The sequence below is a fragment of the Halichoerus grypus genome, chromosome 2, assembly GCF_964656455.1.
Source record: "Halichoerus grypus chromosome 2, mHalGry1.hap1.1, whole genome shotgun sequence".
Taxonomy (NCBI): Eukaryota; Metazoa; Chordata; class Mammalia; order Carnivora; family Phocidae; genus Halichoerus; species Halichoerus grypus.
The window spans coordinates 167,638,276-167,658,095 of record NC_135713.1 but is presented as its reverse complement, the minus strand read 5'-3'; positions in this window follow the sequence as shown (position 1 = coordinate 167,658,095).

The window sequence follows — 19,820 nt, the reverse complement described above, 5'->3', positions numbered from 1 at the left end:
TAATGAGTAATTGTGGAAGAGAAAGGAATTGTATGTTTGGGGGCAAGAGGGACAGAGTTGGGAGCTGGCCCAGGCTATAGCACCCTCTCTTCACATTAGGTTAGGACCTGTGCCAGAGTGGTACTCTTGGCATCATGGCACCAGGTTTTCCTTTTTTGGCAGGGGAGGTGGAAGAGAATGGCTCAGGCTACAGTGTTCCATCTGCTCCCTTCCCCTAAATCCTGGGCCAGGGCTTCACCATCCACCCCGTTACTTAAGCCAGAAATCAGAGTCCTCCTCACTCCCATCTTCACTCCAGAATTCATGCACATTTTTCATTCCATTCTTTAATATTCTTTTATCTTAATGTTCTAAATTACATGCCATAAAAGAAAAATAAAACTTTCCCAGTTGATGAGTTAGATGGCTATTGAATCTTGTTTTCCATTTTGGAAATCAGGGCTGAATTGGAAGAGACTGCTACTACTTGCTGAACTTAACATCTGGTTTCTCCTCTCTCAAGATTAAAATATTTGAGAATCAAACCCATAAGTGATGACATTTTGCCTACACATTTTTTATATATGTGTCAGGTGTACAGCTCTATAATTCAACATCTGTATACACTACAAAGTGATCACCAGCAAAAGTGAAGTTACCATCCATCACCATACAGTTGCCCCGCTTCACCCGTTTCGCCCACCCCCTAACCATTAGTGTGTTCCCTGTATGTTTTTGTTTTGTTGTTTTTAGACTCCACATGAGTGAAATTATATGGCATTTGTCTTCATCTGACTTACTTTGCTTAGCATAATACATTCAAGGTCTATCCATGTCACAAATTGAAAGATTTCATTCTTTTTTATGGCTGAGTAGTATTCCATTGTATAAATATACCACATCATCTTGATCCATCTATCTGTGGACACTTAGGTTGTTTCTATATCTTGGCTATTGTAAATAATGCTGCAATGAACATAGGAGTGCATATATCTTTTCAAATTAGTGTTTTCATATTTGTCAGATAAATACCTAGAAGTGGAATAGCTGGGTCATGTGGTAGTTCTTAATTTTTTGAGGATTCTCCATAGTATTTTCAATAGTAGTTGCACAAATTTACAATCCCACCAAAAATGTACAAGGGTTTCCTTTTCCCCACATCCATTCCAACACTTATTTCTGTTGTTTTTTTTTTTTTTAATAATAGCCATTCTAATAGATGTGAGGTGATACCTCATTGTGGTTTTGATTTGCATTTCCCTAATAATTACTGATGTTGAACAACTTTTCATGTGCCTTTCAGATCCTCTGCCAATTTTTTAATTGCATTGTTTTTCTGTTGAGTTGTATGAGTCCTTGTATATTTCAGCTGTTAACCCCTTATCACATAACTGGTTTGTAAGTATCTTCTATTCAGTAGATTGCGTTTTTGTTTTGATGATGGTTCCTGTTGCTGTGCAGAAGCGTTTTAATTTATTTTTGCTTTAGTTTCCCTTGCCTTTGGTGTCTGATGCACAAAGATGCTGCTAAAACCAATGTCAAAGAGTTTACCACCTGTGTTTTCTTCTCGGAATTTTATGGTTTCAGGTCTTAGATTCAAGTCTTTAATCAATTTTGAGTTAATTTTTTTATCTGGTGTAAGATAGTAGTCTAGTTTCATTCTTTTGCATGTGGCTGGTACAGTTTTCCCAGCAGTGTATTGAAGAGACTATCCTTTTGTTATTATATGTTCTTGGCTCCTTTATCATAGATTAATTGTCCATGTATGTGTGAGTTTATTTCTGGGCTCTTGATTATGTTCCATTGATCTCAGTGTCTGTTTCTGTACAAATACCATACTGTTTTGATTACTATAGCTTTGTAGTATAGTTTTAAATCAGGGAGCCTGATACCTCCAACTTTATTGTTCTTTCTCAAGATTCCTTTGGCTATTCAGGATCTTTTGTGGTTCCATACACATTTTAGAATTATTTTAGTTCTGTGAAGTATGCCATTGGAATTTTGATAGGTATTGCATTGAATCTGTAGATTGCTTTGGGTATTATGGACATTTTAACAAAATTGATTTTTCCCATCTACGGACACAGAGTATCTTTCCATCTGTTTGTGTCCTCTTCAGTTTCTTTCATCAGCATCTTACAGTTTTCATTATACAAGTCTTTCACTTCCTTGGTTTAATTTATTCCTAGGTAATTTATTCTTTTTGATGCAATTGTAAATGGTATTGTCATTCTTTTTTTAAGTTTTTATTTTTTTAACTAATCTCTACACCCAGTGCAGGGCTCGAACTTAACAACCCCGAGATCGAGTTGCATGCTGTACCCACTGAGCCAGCCAGATGCCCTGGTATTGTTTTCTTAATTTCTCTTTCTGACGTCTGGTTATTGGTGTATAAAAATGCCACAGATAGGGGGGTGGGAGGATGGGTTAGCCTGGTGATGGGTATTAAAGAGGGCACGTTCTGCATGGAGCACTGGGTGTTATGCACAAACAATGAATCATGGAACACTACATCCAAAACGAATGATGGAATGTATGGTGATTAACATAACAAAAAAAAATAAAAGAAGAGAACAAAACTTAAAAAAAAAAAAAATGCCACAGATAGGGGCACCTGGGTGGCTGTCGGTTAAGCATCTGCCTTTGGCTCAGGTTGCTTCTCCCTCTCCCACTTCCCCTGCTTGTGCTGTCTCTCTTGTCAAATAAAACCTTTAAAAAAAAAATGCCACAGCTATCTGTATATTGATTTTGTATCCTACAACCAAATAATTGTTATTCTAATTGTATTTTTGGTAGATTCTTTATACATACATATATATATCTCTTTATACATACATACCTATACATATGTATGTATATATATTCATGTCATCTATAGATAGTGGCAGTTTTACTTCTTCCTTTCCAATTTGGATAACTTTTTCTTTTTCTTACCTAATTGCCATGGCTAGGACTTCCAATACTATGTTGAATAAAAGTGGCATCCTTGTCTTGTTCTTGATCATAGAGGAAAAGTTTCCAGTTTTCACCATTGAATATGATGTTAGCTATATGATCCTCATATGTAACACTTTCTTATGAGGTACATTCCCTCTATACCCACTCTGTTGAGAGTTTTTATGATAAATAGATGTTGAATTTTGTCAAATGCTTTTTCTGCATCTATTGAGATCATACGATTTTTCTTTTGTTAATGTGGGATATCACATTGATTTGCAGGTGTTGAACCATCCTTGCATCCCACTTGATCATGGTACATGATCCTTTTAATGTATTTTTGGACTTGGATTGCTAATATTTTGTTGAAGATTTTTTTATCTATGTTCATCAAGGATATTGGTCTGTAATTTTCTTTTTTTGTGGTGTCCTTGTCTGGTTTTGGTGTAAGGGTAATGCTGGCCTTGTAACATGTGTTTAAAATCTTTCCCTCCTCTTCAGTTTTTTTGAGGACTTTGAGAAAGATCAGTATTAAATTTTTGAGTGTGTGGCAGAATTCTCCAGTGAAGCTGCCTGGTCCTGGACTTTTGTTTGTTGGGAGATTTTTCGTTACTGCTCCATCCTCCTTACTATTAATCCATCTATTCACATTTTCTATTTGTTCATGATACAATCTTGGCAGATTGTATGTTTCTAGGAATTTTAATTAACATATAATGTATTATTGGTTTCAGAGGTAGAGGTTAGTGATTCATCAGTCTTACATAATATCCAGTGCACATTACATCACATGCCCTCCTTAATGTCCATCACCCAGTTACCCCATCTCTCCACCTCCCTCCCCTCCAGCAACCCTCTAGGAATTTTATTTTTAAGATTTTATTTATTTGTCAGAGAGAGAGTTCAAGCAGGGGGAGTGGCAGGCAGAGGGAGAAGCAGGCTCCCCGCTGAACAAGGAGCCCGATGCAGGACTTGATCCCAGGACCCTGGGATCATGACCTGAGCCCAAGGCAGACGCTTAACTGAGCCACCCAGGTGTCCCTGTTTCTAGGAATTTATCCAAATTTTTTTTTAGGTTGTCTGGTTTGTTGGTGTATAATTGTTCTCCCTACATTTTTAAGTGACTTTATCAGTAAATGAACAATGCCCAGAATTTTGGAAAAAAGTGGTAAATTGCTGTTGGTAGAGCTTTTAACAAGTAGACCTTCTTGCTATGAGGTCAGCATCTATGTTAGGTAGCAGACTTCAGAGGTCTGTGATCCAGTGGTCAGTTTCCTCATGTGTCGGGGACATACTCATCAAAGATAATCTAAAGAAAGATGGATTTATTTTAAATTTTATTTTGATAATAACACTGATTTTTTAGAGCTCATCATCCTCACAGCCAACTTATCTTGGGTCTTAATTGCAGCAACTATATCATGGTTTTTAAGAATGAACAGCTTTAAAGAGGGCATGTATTGAATGGAGCACTGGGTATTATACGCAAACAATGAATCATGGAACACTACATCAAAAACTAATGATGTAATGTATGGTGATTAACATAACATAATAAAATAAAATTAAAAAAAAAGAATGAACAGCTTTAGAGTCTTTGAGAATGCTTATCCTTGAGGAGAAAAATCTTTTTTTTTTTTTTTTAAAGATTTTATTTATTTATTTGACAGAGAGAGACACAGTGAGAGAGGGAACACAAGCAGGGGGAGTGGGAGAGGGAGAAGCAGGCTTCCTGCAGAGCAGGGAGCGCAATGCGGGGCTCAATCCCAGGACCTGGGATCATGACCTGAGCCGAACCCTTAACAACTGAGCCCCCCAGGCACCCTGAGAAGAAAAATCTTGTACAGACAATATTGTGGGTTCCTTTTAAAAACGATATTGGTTGTGTGTGTGTCTTAGTATTACATTCACATGGTACAACCTACAAAACGACAGTAAAAAGGGAATCATTCTCCCTAAAGTCAAACCACCATTTCCAGTGTCCGTGGATCATTCCAGAGGTACTCTGCATAATCAAGCTTATGTATTTTTATAGGAATGATAGCATAATCTGCACACTCTCTTGCATCTTGCCTTTTTCCATGTGATATATGTGGAGATTGTTCCACATGAACACACACAGAGCTAATGCTTTTAATTTGAGCCACTATTTTATTATGAAGGTAAACAATGAATAACTTGAATTAATTGCCCCTTGTCCATGTTTTTATCCTTTGTCATGACATTGTTTTCCATGAGGACAAATAATTCAGGGTAGAACCAACTAACCCAATTTTTCCCCCAGGTAAGCCATTGCTCATATATATAGTAGTACATGTCCTTTAAATCATTTTTTATTTTATTACAGATTTTCTTAAAAGACAAGTATTCAAGCCACATTTTTTTTCTTAACTAACCATTTTCCATCTCACTAAACACAGAGGCATTTAGTTGTATAAACTCTTAACTTGACAAGTTCAGATGCTGGCCCTATCTACTCCTTTTTCTCTACCTTTTTTCATTCCATCGTGTTTGCCAAAACTCGTATCATTCAAGAGTTCTTCAGTTATTTTACCAACAAGGGCCTTAAAAATTAACATGTCTTCACATACATCATCATGCATATGGCAAATAAAGGCCAATAGAATGACCACATCTTTAATACCCATATTCTCAGCTAACTATCAAGAATCAGGTGAAGCTGAGTTTTGCAACCAGTTGTGTTCATGTGTCTGTTTAAGTACAGCAAAAATACTTTTATTTCCAGCAATATAGATGATCTGATATTCTAAAAAACAAGCTCTATTAAACACCTAGGAATTCTTGATGAAATATAACAGTAAATAGGCAAGCTTACAGAAAGAGGGAAATCTTTAAGGACCAAAACCAAAGTACTGGGGCCACTGCTTCCCTAAGGCCATTTGCCAACTGGTAAAAAATATAGCAGCTAACACTAAAGCTAATATTTATCAACTGATTATAATATGCCAGGCCCTCCTTTAACTACCATACAAATACTAACTGTATAACAACCCCATAATGTGGGTACTATTATTAGCCCCTTCTTTCAGAGGAAGAAACAAATTCAAAGAAACACATTAGAATCTTGGCTAGTAACTACATGGGAGACAGGAGATACAACCTTGAGCAAGATATGGAATTAAAAATCAGATTCCCACATATAGCTGAAATATTCAAAGAGCTATTCCCTCAGTGAAAGGAAAAAAAACAAAGTCCCGCATGCCACAAGGAAATGTGTCTGTTACAACCTTAGCTCTTGGTAGGAAAGTAGACTTCCACAAGAATACTAAACCACAAGTTTACCCATACACATCATTTAGAGTTCAGATTTATGCTACCATGGAAGCCTCGGGAATGCAAATCAGAATATTAAAGTGGCTCTCAGTTAATAGTGCCCTGGGGTGCCTGGCAAAAGCAAGCATAGGTGCTCTTTTGGGGATGCATACTTAACTGAAACCTCAAAAGGGTTCCAGTAGATAAAACCCACCCAAATTTGAGCTCACAACCCAAAGTAACAAAACAAGGAAGTAAGCCACTATACATGAGTGGCTATTAAAAACTAAGTAGTAAAGATACTGGAAGTACAAGATGCAGAATACAAAATGATTATGCTTTAAAATATTAAGAGAAATGAAGGTATAATGTTGTACTTTAAAAAAAAAAAAAAAAAGGCAGGGGCGCCTGGCTGGCTCAGTCAGTTAAGCATCCGACTCTCGATTTCAGTTCAGGTAATGGTCTCAGGGTTGTGAGATTGAGCCCCACATCGAACTCTGCGCTGGGTGTGGAGCCTGCTTAAGATCCTCTCCTTCGGGTGCCTGGGTGGCTCAGTCGTTAAGCGTCTGCCTTCGGCTCAGGTCATGATCCCAGGGTTCTGGGATCGAGCCCCGCATCGGGCTCCCTGCTCGGCGGGAAGCCTGCTTCTCCCTCTCCCACTCCCCCTGCTTGTGTTCCCTCTCTCGCTGTGTCTCTCTCTGTCAAATAAATAAATAAAATCTTTAAAAAAAAAAATCCTCTCCCTCTACCTCCCCGCTCTCTCCCTCTCTTAAAAAAAAAAAAAAAGCCAAACAATAAATAAAAGTCATTGAACTATAACCAGGCAAATTTGAAAAATAATAAATGTATTCAAATGAAAAAAAAGTCATTGAAAGTAAAAATAGAATGGATAAGTTAAACAGATCAATTGAACACTGCCAAAGACAACAAACTAAAATTTGTGAAAGATTACCAAGAATACATTACCTAGTATACAGCAGAAACACACAAATATGCACAGGAAATAATAAAAGACATTAAGAGACTTGGGGAATAGAGTGAAAAAGATTGAATCTGTATAAAATGGGAGTTCCAAAGAACAGAAGGGAGGCAAAACTAAATAATAATTGAAAATGTTCTAGATTTCATCATAGTAGGGAATCACTGGATTTAGGAAGCACACAAATCATAAGCAGGATAGACAACGCGTTCTAGTGGGACTGCAGGATGATGAAGCGGTCTTAAATGTGACAAAGAAAAATTGCCTAAAATGAATAACATTGAAAACTTGACTTCTCAACAGCAACAACTTAAGCTGGAAGACAAAAGAATGATATAGTCAAAGTTTTGAGAAGAAATAAATGTTAACCTAAAATTATAAACTGTCATTTAGTGCGAGGACTTAAAGATATTTTCAGAACAAAAATTCAGTTTACTATGAATAGATCATTACCAAAGAATGTACTAAAAGAAGAAGAAAAAGAATAAGCAGATCTCCAAGAATGGTGAATAAAGAAATTGGTGAACATGTGGGGAAAACTAAGCAAATGCAGATCGCATAGAGCAATAATAATAACGTCTAGCTGGGAGGGGAATAAAATCAGATAGGGATTCTCTAAACTGGAATACACATACCTGTGGAGATAAATGAAAACTCTGGGATGTACAGAGGCACATCTCTTTTTTTTTAAGATTTTATTTATTTGTCAGAGACAGCACAAGCAGGGGGAACAGCAGGCAGAGAAAGAAGCAGACTCCCCGCTGAGCAAGGAGCCCGATAGGGGACTCCATCCCAGGACCCTGCGATCATGACCTGAGCCGAAGGCAGACGCTTAACCGACTGAGCCACCCAGGTGTCCCAAGGCACATCTATTTTTAAGAGTCAGCTTCAAGATGTTCCTGCCATCATTCTACAGGGTGTTCTCCACTTCCCCCTTCACAATCACCATTCTCCTGCTTCACAAAAGAAAGACATACTTCTTACACCATAATTATTACTGTGGTGCAATGACCCTTTGTGTAAAAAGCCTGGTTGCTAAGTAAAAGGGACAATATGAAACAGTTTTTGTTTAAAAAGCCCTCACCTCTTTCATCTCACTGCTGTCAAATAATACATCAATCCTGAGAGATAACTTCTCGAAAGTAAAGCAAAGAGAGCATTAGTAAGAAATATTGAGACTGGCAGAATTTTACTTCACTCAGGCAACAAATTCATACCACACAGCTCTGTCTTAAAATTCAGAAGTGAGAGGGTTTTTTATGGAAACATGTATAAAATGAAGCCAGACTTTTTCTAACAGAAATTAAATCTATTTTGACTGCTTGGTTTGCCAATAAGGACTTTCCAATCCGTTCATATGGTAGTCATTTTTTCCATAATTAGAATTAGCTGGAATCTGCAGCTACCAAGTTCTGACAAAAATAGGAAAAAGATTAAAAAATTATCAAAAAATATTGTACAAATGTTGGCAAGAATGTGAGAAGTTGGAACCCTTGTGCATGGCTGATGGGAGTGTAAAATGGCGCAGCCGCTATGGAAAAGTGTGGTGGTGGTTCCTAAAATTAGAATTATTTTTTGATCCAGTAATCCCATTTCTGGGTATATACACAAAAGAATTGAAAGCAGGGACTTAAACAGATATATGAACACCAATGTTCATAGCACTAATTCACAATAGCCAAAAAGTGCAAACAGCCCAAATGTCCATCCATGGATGAATGGATAAACAAAATGTGGTATGTGTGTGTGTATGTGTGTGTGTATACACATATGTATACATATACAATATATATATATATACACACACACCATAGAATATTATTCAGGCTTTAAAGGGAAGGAAATGCTGATACATGATACATGGATGAGCCCTGAACACATTATGCTATATAAAATAAGCCAGACACAAAAGAAAAAACACTGTATAATTCTACTTATATGAGGTACCTAGAATAGTCAAATTCATAGAAGGTAGTATAGTGGGTACCAGGGTGAGGGAGGAGAGAGGGAGTGAGTGGGGAATGGAGAGTTAATGTTTCATAGGTATGGAACCTCAGTTTGAGATGATGAAAAAGTTCTGGAGATGGATAATGGTGCTCGCTGCACAACAATGTGAAAGTACTTAACGCCATTGAACTGTACAGTTAAAATGTTTAAAATGGTAAATTTTGTATATGTTTTACAATATACACTATATATATATATATAAAGCTGTGCTGTCCCAGAAATAGAAAGATGTTTAATCATTAATTTGTCTCTTTTCTAAGTAATAAAATCATTTTAAGGATATAAAATAAATTAATTGTAAATTTAAGGGTTCACTTCTGGACTCTCAATTCTATTCTACAGATCTACATATCTGTCTTTATACCAATTACTACAGTGCCTTGATTTTTGTACCTTTACAGGTAGTTTTGAAATCAGGAAGTGTGTGTCCTCCAACTGTGTTCATTTTCAAGAGTATTTTGTCTCTTCTGAGTCCCTTGCATTTCCATATGAATTTTAGGACCAGCTTGTTAATTTCTGCAGAGGCCAGCTGGGATTTTGATAAGGATTGCACAGAATCTGTAGATCAGTTTGGGGAATATGCCATGTTAACCATATTAAATCTTCCAATCCATGAACATAGGATGTCTATCCATTTATTTAGCTTTTCTTTCAGTTCTTTCAAGGTTTTGTAACTTTACGTTTACAAGTCTTATGCTTCCTTTCCTTTGTTAAATTTATTTCTGATGGAAATTTCTTTTTGTTTTTTTAAGATTTTATTTATTTATTTGGCAGAGAGACAGCTAGAGCAGGAACACAGGCAGGGGGAGTGGGAGAGGGAGAAGCAGGCTTCCCGCAGAGCAGGGAGCCCAATGCGGGGCTCGATCCCAGGACCCTGGGATCATGACCTGAGACGAAGGCAGACGCTTAACGGCTGAGCCACCCAGACACCCCTCTGACAGAAATTTCTTAATTTTTGATGAAATTTTCTTAATTTCATCTTCAGATTATTTATTACTAATCTATAAAGATACAATTGATTTCTGTATATTGATACTTATCCCAGAACCTGGCTGAACTCATTGATTAGTTCTAATAATTTTTTTATGTATTCCCCTTAGGATTTTCTAATAAAGTTTAATGTTCTCTGGGAAAACACTGCAATCCCCAAAATTTTATATAAAGCTATTGTTTTTTTTTTTCCTGAGGGTAAAACAGAATAATGAAAAGTTTCCAGTTATGTTTAAAAAAAAAAAAAAATGATGGGGCGCCTGGGTGACTCAGTCATTAAGCGTCTGCCTTCGGCTCAGGTCATGATCCCAGGGTGTTGGGATCGAGCCCCGCATCGGGCTCCCTGCTCCGTGGGAAACCTGCTTCTCCTTCTCCCACTCCCCCTGCTTGTGTTCCTTCTCTCGCTGTGTCTCTGTCAAATAAATAAATAAAATCTTAAAAAAAAAAAGAAATGATGATGCCATTTAATAAGGAAACTTTTTTTTTTTTTTAAGTAGGCTCCACACCCAGCATGGAGCCCAGCACGGGGCTTGAATTCACGACCCTGAGATCAAGACCCGAGCTGAGATCAAGAGTCATACACCTAACACTGAGCCACCCACGTACCCCAAGGAAATCTTTTGTTTGTTTGTTTGTTTTAAGATTTTATTTATTTATTTGAGAGAGAGACACAGAGAGAGCACAAGCGAGGTGAGGAGCAGAGGGAGAAGCAGACTCCCTGCAGAGCAGGGAGCCCGATGCGGGGCTCCATCCCAGCACCCTGGGATCATGACCTGAGCTGAAGGCAGACACTTAACCAACTGAGCCACCCAGGTGCCCTGTTTTTTGTTTTATTTTTTTCATTTTGGGGAGCAGTCAGGCATCGCTATCTCTGTCTTGCCAAGAACTTTTTATTTCAAGATGTCAAACCTATTAAAAAGTAGAAAGAAACAGTACCATTGACCCTTGAACAACATAGGTTTGAGTTGTGGAGGTCCATTTATATGTAGATTACAGTACAATATTATTAACGTATTTTCTCTTAGGATTTTCTTAACACTTTCTTTTCTCTAGCTTACTTTATTGTAAGAATATAGTATATAATACATAGATAAAATATGTGTTAATCGACTATGTTATCAGTAAGACTTTCAGTCAACAGCAGCTTATTAAGTTTTGGGGATTCAAAAGTTATACAGATTTTCAACTGCCTGGTGGGGGGGTCAGCACCCCTAACTCCAGATTGTTCAAGGGTCAACTGTATAATGAAAACCAAATACCCTTCACCTAGATTCACCAGTATGAAACATTTGCCACATTTGCTTTATTAGTCTATACACAAATATGTCTTCATTTATGTATATAAATATATGTACTTTTTAAAATTTTTGCTGAAACACTATGAAACTTCACCCCTAATGTATCCCCCCAAAGCAAGGACATTATCCTAAATAACTGTAGTTCTATCAGACCTAAGAAATTTAACAATTGGTATTTTACCTAATATCCAGGACATACCCAATTTCTTTAATTCCCCTCAAAATTTTATTTATAACTGGGTTCCCCCCACCACCACCACCAATTCAGGATCTAGCCCAGGATCATGTCTTGCATTTGGTTGTCATGTCTCTTTAGGATCCTCTAATAGGAGAGGCTTTCTGCCTTTTCTTTTTCATGGCATTTGGCATTTATGAAAGTGCAAAACCAACTGTCTTGTAGAATGTCCTACAAAGATTTGGATTTTTCTGATTGTTTCCTCATGATTAGATTCAGGTTACAGAATCCTGGAAAGACTATTATTACAGAGGTGATGCAGTATACTTCCCATTCCATCAAATCAGGAGGCACAATGTTTGTCCCATTTTGGGTGATACTAAGTTTGATCGTTTGATCAGGTTGTGGTTGCCAGATCTCTCCATTGTAAAAGTACCCTTTCCCAACTGAAAGCTTTTCCCCTAAGGTCAGGAACATGGCAGGGATGTCCACCATCACCACTGCTATTCAACATAGTACTAGAAGTCCTAGCCTCAGCAATCAGAAAACAAAAAGAAATAAAAGGCATCCAAATCGGCAAAGAAGAAGTCAAACTCTCACTCTTTGCAGATGATATGATACTTTATGTGGAAAACCCAAAAGACTCCACCCCAAAACTGCTAGAACTCATACAGGAATTTAGTAAAGTGGCAGGATATAAAATCAACGCACAGACATCAGTGGCATTCCTATACACCAACAAGACAGAAGAAAGAGAAATTAAGGAGTCGATCCCATTTATAATTGCACTCAAAACCATAAGATACCTAGGAGTAAATCTAACCAAAGAGGCAAAGAATCTGTACTCAGAAAACTATAAAATACTCATGAAAGAAATTGAGGAAGACACAAAGAAATGGAAAAACGTTCCATGCTCATGGATTGGAAGAACAAATATTGTGAAGATGTCAATGCTACCTAGAACAATCTACACATTTAATGCAATCCCTATCAAAATACCATCCACTTTTTTCAAAGAAATGGAACAAATAATCCTAAAATTTGTATGGAACCAAAAAAGACCCTGAATAGCCAGAGGAATGTTGAAACAGAAAAGCAAAGCTGGTGGCCTCACAATTCCGGACTTCAAGCTCTATTACAAAGCTGTCACCATCAAGACAGTATGGTACTGGCACAAAAACAGACACATAGATCAATGGAACAGAATAGAGAGCCCAGAAATGGACCCTCAACTCTATGGTCAACTAATCTTCGATAAAGCAGGAAAGAATGTCCAATGGAAAAAAGACAATCTCTTCAACAAACGGTGTTGGGAAAATTGGACAGCCACATTCAGAAGAATGAAACCGGACCATTTCCTTATACCATACACAAAAACAGACTCAAATGGATAAAAAACCTCAATGTGAGACAGGAATCCATCAAAATCCTTGAGAAGAACACAGGCAGCAACCTCTTCGACCTCAGCCGCAGCAACTTCTTCCTAGAAACATTGCCAAAGGCAAGGGAAGCAAGGGCAAAAATGAACTATTGGGACTTCAACAAGATAAAAAGCTTTTGCACAGCAAAAGAAACAGTCAACAAAACCAAAGGACAACCGACAGAATGGGAGAAGATATTTGCAAATGACATATCAGATAAAGGGCTAGTATCCAAAATCTATAAAGAACTTATCAAACTCAATACCCAAAGGACAAATAATCTAATCAAGAAATGGGCAGAAGACATGAACAGACATTTCTGCAAAGAAGACATCCAAATGGCCAACAGACACATGAAAAAGTGCTCAACATCACTCAGCATCAGGGAAATACAAATCAAAACCTCAATGAGATACCACCTCACACCAGTCAGAATGGCTAAAATTAACAAGTTAGGAAATGACAGATGTTGGCGAGGATGCGGAGAAAGGGGAACCCTCCTACACTGTTGGTGGGAATGCAAGCTGGTGCAGCCACTCTGGAAAACAGTAGGGAGGTTCCTCAAAAAGTTGAAAATAGAGCTACCCTACAACCCAGCAATTGCACTACGGGGTATTTACCCCAAAGATACAAATGTAGTGATCCGAAAGGGCACATGCACCCCAATGTTTATAGCAGCAATGTCCACAATAGCCAAACTATGGAAAGAGCCTAGGTGTACATGGACAGATGAATGGATAAAGAAGATGTGGTATATCTATACAATGGAATATTATGCAGCCATCAAAAAAATGAAATCTTGCATTTACAACGACGTGGATGGAACTAGAGGGTATTATGCTGAGCAAAATAAGTCAATCAGAGAGCACAAGTATCATATGATCTCAATGATATGAGGAATTTGAGAAACAAGACAGAGGTCATAGGGGAAGGGAGGGAAAAATGAAACAAGATGAAACCAGAGAGGGAGACAAACCATAAGAGACTCTTAATCTCAGGAAACAAACTGAGGGTTGCTGGAGTGGTGGGGGGTGGGAGGGATAGGGTGGCTGGGTGATGGACACTGGGGAGGGTATGTGCTATGGTGAGCGCTGTGAATTGTGTAAGACTGATGAATCACAGACCTGTACTCCTAAAACAAATAATACACTATATGTTAATTAAAAAGATAGTTAAAAAAAAAAAAGTACCCTTTCCCTTTGTAATTAATAAGTAATCTATGGAAAGGTACTTTGATTTTTTTTTTTTAAGATTTTATTTATTTTTTGACAGAGAGACAGCCAGAGAGAGAACACAAGCAGGGGGAGTGCGAGAGGGAGAAGCAGGCTTCCTGCGGAGCAGGGAGCCCCATGCGTGACTCGATCCCAGGACCCTGGGATTATGACCTGAGACGAAGGCAGACGCTTAACGACTGAGCCACCCAGGCACCCCTGGAAAGGTACTTTGAGACCACATTCCTCAACAAACTCATCCAGTGCCATCTATCAATGATCTTTCCATGAATGTTCTGAAACTGCCCCTAAAGGAAGCTGTGGCAAACACTGTTCATGGACCACTGAAATCTCTCTTTCCCTGGCACAAGATCAGACTACATTCCCAAGCCCCTGGTGGCAACATGTGGGCACATCTAAATTCTCTCCACTGGAATGTCATTGGAAGGGATGTGTACCACTTCCAGGCCTAGGCCTTAGTATGATGGATATACTCCCTCCATGCTTTCTTTCTACTTACTAACTAGAACCTATGGCCACCTGGCCTTGACCATGGAGATAACAATGCCTTAGAGCAGGAATCAGTCAACTACAACCACCACGGGTCAAATCAGGCCCAGTGCCTGTTTTTGTAAATAAAGTTTTATTGGAACATGGCCACATTTGCTCATATATATATTTTCTGTAGCTGCTTTCACATAATAAATGGCATGGCCGACAAAGCCTAAAATATTTATGGCCTGGCCATTTGCAGTACATGTTACAGTACAGTACAAGTTGGCCCGCCCCGGCTGCAGTATATAGTAGGCACTTGATGAGCGAGCAATGTTAACGCTCCCATTACATGGGCCCCTTGACTTCCCCCACCAGATGTATTTGAAACCCATCTAATCTTGAAAAAAAAAGCCTGACCCTAATACCTCCCGCTCTTTCCTTTTTTAACTGTTAAGCTTCTAGAAACACGCTCTAGTTATACAAATTCCAGGGTCTTACTTCCAGCCCTCTCCCACACATCAATCAGCCCACCTTGCGCATTAGGGCCAGACGCATCTTCCTGCAACATGATTGTCATCCCAATCTGCCTTGCTCAAGATCTCCCACTGTCTACTGCCCTGACATCAAACCTAACGGACTCTTAGCTTTCCAGACCCAGTAATCTGACCCTTCCTCCCCAAATCAAACTTAGCTCCACTCCTACCTGACAACCAGAGCTGGGACAAGCGTGAGGTGAGGGAGATATTCCCCAAGGCACAAAACTTAGGTGGTACCAAAAACTCAGTAATCAGTATAGATAATATCTTAATGCAGTATTTTTTTAAAAAAATCAAAATTAGGGCGCCTGGGTGGCTCAGTTGGTTAAGCGACTGCCTTCGGCTCAGGTCATGATCCTGGAGCCCCAGGATCGAGTCCCGCATCGGGCTCCCTGCTCGGCAGGGAGTCTGCTTCTCCCTCTGACCCTCCTCCCTCTCATGCTCTCTGTCTCTCATTCTCTCTCTCTCTCTCAAATAAATAAATAAAATCTTTTAAAAAAAATAAAATAAAATAAAATAAAAATAAAAAATCAAAATTAAGGGGCGCCTGGGTGGCTCAGTCGGTTAAGCATCTGCCTTCGGCTCAGGTCATGATCACAGCGTCCTGGGATCGAGTCCCGCATCTGGCTCTGTGCTCAGCGGGGAGTCTGCTTCTCCCTCTGCCTCTGTGATCGCTTTTGCTCTCTCTCAAATAAATCCTTTAAAATATAAAAATAAAAATTGGGGCGCCTGGGTGGCTCAGTTGGTTAAGCGACTGCCTTCGGCTCAGGTCATGATCCTGGAGTCCCAGGATCGAGTCCCGAATCGGGCTCCCTGCTCAGCGGGGAGTCTGCTTCTCCCTCTGGCCCTCCCCCCTCTCATGCTCTGTCTCTCATTCTCTCTCTCTCAAATATATAAATAAAATCTTTAAAAATATATATATATATATATATATAAATAAAAATTAATGCAAAAGATCCATGAACAACAAAATATCCAAATTTTAAACAAAGTCTTTGAGAACTAACTTGCACCCACTCTGCCCCTCCATCTACGTTCACGGGGTCTTGGACATGAAAAGGAGGTAATCACTCAAAACTCCACAAAACCCACAGATCTCAAGAGAGATCATTCTGAATCTTCCCCTCCCACAGCCCCCTTGCTACACCCCCAGCACCACCAGAATCTTAGCTTTTGTTAATGAACGTGTAAGGTTTTGGCTTCGAGGTGTGAAGCCATCCGCAGATCCTAGAGCCACAGTGGCTTCCTGGGTCTTAGCATTTTCCATTAGCAGGTGGCAGTGTCCACGAGCCAGGAGGCTTTCGTACACAGTTCACTCAACAATGACTCCGGCTTTGTGTTAGTGAAATGGCAGATACGGAACCCACAGTCCAGCAGGAAAGGTGTGTGGGGACACAGAGTCAGATCAGTGTGGCTCAGAGTGAGAGGAACAGACGTGTCCCAGAGAATGCCGCCAAGGCTCAGAGACGGCAGCAACACCACCAAACAGAGACCAGCAGGGGAGGAGGCCTTTGGGCCTTCAGATACGCAGGGAAGGGGGGGTGGGAGCTGCGAGAAGTGTGGGTGCGTTTTAAGGAGAGGAAAAGTGAAACGAAAGCAGAGGAAAGAACTCTACAGTTGCTGCCAAACAGGAAAGCGGCGGGTCCCTCCTCTGAGCACCTCTCAGCTGGGGTTCCACTTCCAGCACTACTGGGCTAACGGCGTCCATCTCATCACAGTACAAATCATTTTCAAAAGGTGCTAAACATTGCCTCATTTCACTCAGAAAGACAGGGAAACTGCTTGGAGAACCCCTCCCCCCCTTTTAAAAGTCAGTCTTTCACTTCACCCTTGCTTTGGGTGGGGGACTCTGCGGATTGATGAGCCATCCTCCCTCCTCCCTCCTCCCCAGGGCCATTTGCCTTCTACCACTTATCTGACCTCCAGTGAAGAGCTGCAGTTCCCCCACTAAAGGAATTTCAAACATAAGGCAGCAGCTGCACACTTTTTTTTTTTTTTTTGGATAGAAAAGCCTTGCAGGGAAAGTGCTTGGCCTTGCAAGTCTTTATCTACAGATAACCAACTTGGCCGGGTGCGAGGTTTGCCGAGGATCAGTCACATTAGCAGCCGTACACTTACACATTCCCTGGGCAAACCCCAGCTTCGGGGCCCCACACGCCCTCCCCCGCCCCCCAGCAAGCAGTTCTAATCAGCACGCGGTGCAGCTGAAAGCCACTGCTGGGGCCCGGGCCGAGCACCCTGCTGCCAGGCCCCTCCGGAGTGGGTGTGGGAGTGTGTGTGTGTGTGTGTGTGTGTAGGGGGGCTCCACCTGCCCCTCCGGAGTGGGATGTGCGTGGAGGGGGTGTGGGGGGGCTCCACCTGCCCCCGACAGGCCCTGGGCTGCCAGAACTCTGTGCTCTGACCGCGTTCAGCCACGAGTGCCCTTCATCCCTTGCACACCACACCAGAAGGAAGCTTCACCTCCCTCCCCTGCTATGCTCTCCTGCCACAGGCTCTGTCCCGCTGTCCTCCCTAGTGAACAGCCCCCTCCTCTCCAGAGCCCAAAGCCCTCGACACCCTCAGCCTTCACCTGCTGCAGGAACGGACACCTGGCTCCCTGCCCTCCCAGGTCTCGGCTTCCCCACGGCCCTCTCCAGTGGAGGCCGTTCATTTGTTCACACACCTGACCTGCGGGTTAGGTGGTGGGGTCACCGGCCTCCCTGCTCCCCAAGGCCACAAGCTCACCATTTCCTCTCCACTCTCTGAGGTTTAAGCCACGCCCCAGCCCGTGCCCACCTTCTCCTGGTCACTCCTCTTGGCAACAGGCTGACAGCCTTCTCTCCACCCAACTGCCACCACCGTCATCCTATGTGGTTTTCACCGTCCATCCATTGCACGCCCTGGCTCTCTGTCCCTTGACCCCATCTCCAAACACCTTCCCCCTCCTCTCCATTTCAGCCACACCTTCCCCTGCACAGAATCTCTTCCGACACCAGGAATTCTGACCTTGTGACATTGTGCCCCCTTGTCCTAATCTCCCCGCCTTCTGGCCCATTCATCCAGTGACGCCCACCATGCCGACCCTGCCTCCTTGGCCTCACACCCATTCCCTTTCCCACGCTCTCCCAGGCTGCCAGCCCCTCTGGTCTCACGCGGCCTCCTCCCTATCCAGCTTGAAGCGCATGCTCCCTCTTTGCAATCGCTCTCTCATCCAACGCCTCAAAATCACCAGTCTTTCTGAACCCCAACCCTGCATAAGTCAACAGCCTTTTTTGCTGAGCAGACCCCACCGTGGAGAAAAGCACACAGCCTAGGAGATCGGGCCTCCAGATCCATGGCCACCCACCTCAGCTGGGCCCTCTACACTGCCACCAGTTTCTCTGGCCCAGTCCCAAGGGGCCGGCCCTGGGGAGCACAGAGCTCCTCTGACCTAACCTTAATCCTTCCATTCTCTCCAGCCCTTGGGGGCCTTGAGCCACATTTCCTGCTCCCTTCCTCCTATAGGGACAACCTCTCCCCCGACCCAGAAACTTAAAAAAGCATCTAAACAAGAAAGTGTTCTAGTCTCTCTCCTCTGAGAAATGAGTAAGTAAGCCCTGTATGGGGCACATCTCCCTCAAGCTACTCCCCCGGCTCTCTCCTCTCCTCCTAACCGGAGGTCTACACTCCCTGCCCTGCTGTCATCTGGCCCTGCCTCCACCACACCACAGATGCTCTCACAGGGCCACCAGGGGGGCCATTTGGGGTTGCTCTGACAGGACTGAGCCCCCCCCCCACACACACACACATACACACCCATGCTTCTGTGACATCACACTCCTGTTGTGCACCTGTGTCTCAGCCCGCTCCTCACACCACCCCTGAGGCTGGAGCTCCTCTAAGACCTCTTACGGGCCCTCTGCTCTCAACACTTCAACTCCCATCACACGCTATTGCCACACAAATCTACATCTCTAGACAGGTTCATCCAACTGCCTCCTAGACTTCTCCACTCAGAGGCTGCAGAGACCGCTGATTGTCAACGCAGCCAGAAACAGATTACTCTCTCTTCAACTCACTTCTCCTGTGTCCCACTGCTTAGTGAATGGCTGGGCCCAGCAGAGAGTTAAAGATCAGTATTTGCAGAATGAATAAATCCTCCCTCTTTCTTCACAGCCAATCACCAAGACCTGTCCATCGTCTTACTATATCCCTGTGCTTCTTGCTTAATTGAGGCTGGCTGCCTCCTAGGCAACGTTCGGAAGGCCCCGGGACCCCTCAATGCCTGCGGGACAGGGATCTTGCCGCTGTGCCCACGGCCCGTGAATGCCGAGCCACCGAGCGGATCACAACGCACTGTGCGGCCGGCCCTGGTCTGCGGCACCTCCGCTGCACTGCGAGCTCACCTCCAGAAGCGCCCGTGGCCCGGCCCACAGGAGCCGCTCAGTCAGCGCTTTAGGTTTGCGGTGAATGAACGGAGTACCGAGCGAAAGGGACCAGAGCGCGCCACGGAGTTGGCTGCCAGAGGCCCGGCGGGCGCCAGGCCCCCGCACTCCCGCTC